This window comes from Cetorhinus maximus, chromosome 31 (assembly GCF_964194155.1).
Source record: "Cetorhinus maximus chromosome 31, sCetMax3.hap1.1, whole genome shotgun sequence".
In the NCBI taxonomy this organism is placed as follows: domain Eukaryota; kingdom Metazoa; phylum Chordata; class Chondrichthyes; order Lamniformes; family Cetorhinidae; genus Cetorhinus; species Cetorhinus maximus.
Window position 1 is genome coordinate 9,896,705 of NC_135909.1, and position 3,174 is coordinate 9,899,878.

Genomic DNA, 3,174 nt, shown 5'->3' on the forward strand with positions numbered 1-3,174 from the left:
ATCTTCTGTCAATAGTATAAGACAGGCACCAGAATCACTTGATAGAGAACTTGGGAGACATGGATTCATTGGTTGATCTATGCAAGTTGCTGATGTTGAGATTGATTCATGGTAATTTCACATAGAAATCAGTTTCAACCCAATGAAATCAAACCACGTTCCCACTCATTCAGTGAAAGTGCTGTTTTCTTTGCAAACATTGCAGAGTTATTTATTGAAATGCTTCATCTTGCTGTTTTGAACATTTGTTCTCAGTCATCTTTCTATTTTTAGTTCCTAACAAATCAACAACAGCTATTCACCGTGATAAATTACTTCTACACAGGGTGTCTCGGTTGGTGACATTCACACCTCTGAGCCGCAAGTTTATAGAGTCAAATATAAATCCAGGGCTTGAGGACCAAAGTCAATGTCAACACTCCCAGCAGTGGCTCAAGAAGGCAGCTCACCACCGCCTTCTCAGGGCAAATCTGAACTCTATCCAATGTAAGTATATTCCCCCTTAAAGAAGGAGACCTAAACAGGACTCAATGCCGAACACACTTGAGAAATTCTCCAGTAGTTGTCACGCGTCGTTGTGAAATCTTGTGGTTGTCAAAACAGCTGAAGAAAAGCAAACCTTTGTTTTCTTTCAGAGAAAACCGATCCAACGCAGGGTGTTCCCTCCTTCTCGCTCTTCCTCATTCCCTGCACACGTTAGAGTCTGATCTCGCAGGCTTAATAGACGCAATCTCGGCTGTCTGTCAAAGGGCTGATCAGAACCTGTTTCCTTATCCAGGTAAACACCTACACAGAAATAACAACAACAACAAAAATATTGTAGGGGCTGATTTATTTATTTATGGGTTGTGGGCGTCGCTGGCTAGGCCAGCGTTTATTGCCCATCCACAATTGCCCTTCAGAAACTGGAGGTGAGCTGCTATCTTGAACCGCTGCAGCCCCTGTGGTGTAAATCCACCCACTGTGCTGTTGGAGAGGGAGTTCCAGGATTTTGAACCAGTGACAGTGAAGGAATGGCGATCTATTTCAAAGTCGGGATAATGTGCGGCTTGGAGGGGAACCTCCACGTGTTGGTGTTCCCATGTGTCTGCTGCCTTTGCACTTCCAGATGATAGCAGTCATGGGTTTGCCTGCCGATTAGGCAGACAATCCAAATGCTAAGAATTTATTACGAGAAAATCTTTTCCACACGTTATCTTTGGTTCCTTTTCGAATGAATTAAAATCTGCCCTGGTTGGTCACTGACCCTTGAGCCAGTGGGAACAATTCATCTTTATTAACTTTCTCTAAACCCTCTTGACAGTTCTGTCTGTGGAGTGATTAAAAATACCGAATTCCAGACGTGGGATTTGAGCAATGAGGGACTGTAGATCAATGATAAGGGAAGTGATACTTTGATAATCAGATTAGGAAATAGTTTAAAAGTTATGAAATCCGTCCAAACCTGTGCATTGCTGGTTCAGGAGCACAATGCGTCTCTAGGGCGTGGGAAGCTCGGATTAGATTCCCGAAGTTGCCGATTCTGTAACAGCATCACAGTCCCTAAATTATTTTCTTTTCTTCAGGTGACTTTCAGTTTGCTTTCTGTTTTAGTGCAGTGATCTTGTAGTTAGGGAAATAAATTGATTTCAGCATGATGGGCGGATTGGTGATTCAGGGGTAGAATTCTTATTTTCCATCAAAGAAACCTGGGTTCGATTACAGTGAATGCATAACTCAATGTCTTCAATAATGTTTCAAGGATCAAAGTTCCGGGACAGATAAATACCCAGTTTCTCGCTTATCCATCATATATTTGATGAATACAAGTCTATAAAACTGAGATTTAAAATTAAAGTGCTGTTTCCCGATGGGATCTCTGAAATTCCAGGACCCTTTGCTGAGAGAGATGTTTCCTAATTTCACTCCGGAAACGACTTGTTTTTTGACTGAGCCCCAAAGCCCCCAGACCCTTCCCCCTCCCCCAATTCCAAAATTCCCGCCATCGCTGAAGTTTCTCTCTCTGACACTGTCGCCTTAACATGTCGGAAACCGCGATCAAATTGTTCATTAATTCGGGAAGAACGGCTTCCTTTGTTCGTGGTTTATATGAAGGGGCTGTTCTGTGGTTTATTTTCTGGAATTTAGCAGCGGTTGAGGGGAGGCCACGAGGCAGAGAGTGAGAGAGATTCAAAACACTACAGGAGAATGATGAGGAGAGGGTTCTGACAATAGGAACTGAGTTCCCGATCTCCCAATCCTTATTTTCCAACGAAGGACACAGAGTCGAACTCAGACCCTGAGGCCATGGATCTGGGATTCAGCGGATCATCCAAAAATCGAACTGAAAAATATACAGCCACGATATTTATTTACATGGCACTAACATCAGTTCCAGTATTACATTACTTGACCGCGTGGCCTAATGGATAAGGCGTCTGACTTCGATGGTATTTGGTGAGGTTATCAGAAGATTGCAGGTTCGAGTCCTGCCGTGGTCGTTTTATGTAGAAATCTGTTTAACTTCCTGAAAACCGCGGTCTCACTCGTCAGCTGAAGGTTCTGCGTTTCCTTCCTAACATGGCAGGGCTCTTTCTCAAAATGTCTGCTCTTGTTAATTTATGCATTAATTTCTAACTCATTTTGTTTATCTGATCACGTTCGTTAAATTATTGATGTGTCCAACTGGAACAAAAGCTATGCGTCAATCGGTTTAATAAAATGCTTTGGGAGAATTCCAATCTTCTCATGAAGCGGCTCGATCATTAGCTGAATCTGCTGTCACTGGACTAACAATACAGAGGTGCCAGGCTAATCTCCGCGGGCACGGGTTTAAATCCCAACAGAGCAGATTTAAATTAAAACATTTCCTAAATTTGGAATTAAAATCTCGGCTCAGTAATGGTGGCTATGAAACTATCATCGATTGTAGCAAAAACCCAACCGGTTCACGAATGCCCTTTACGGAAAGAAATCATCCGCCCTTCCCTTGTCTCTCCTACATGTGACTCCAGACACACAGTAATTTGCTTCACTCGTAACTTCAAGGATAATGTGAGATGATCAACAAATGCTGGGCTTGCAAAAGACGCCCATAGACTATGAAAAAATAAACAAGTGGGAAACAGACACGACATGATTTTCAGGATGTCTACCTTTTCCCTTGAAGAATGAAGACTGAATGCTGGTCTCATA

The 3,174-nt window shown here is 42.7% G+C and overlaps 1 non-coding gene across 1 annotated transcript; it reads left to right on the forward strand.

Moving 5' to 3' along the window:
- The first annotated feature begins 2,390 nt into the window (after positions 1-2,390).
- Positions 2,391-2,480, forward strand: trnar-ucg (transfer RNA arginine (anticodon UCG)). Its single transcript is given in 2 exon segments — positions 2,391-2,427; positions 2,445-2,480. It is a non-coding gene; the product is annotated as a tRNA-Arg (tRNA).
- Positions 2,481-3,174: the final 694 nt, after the last annotated feature.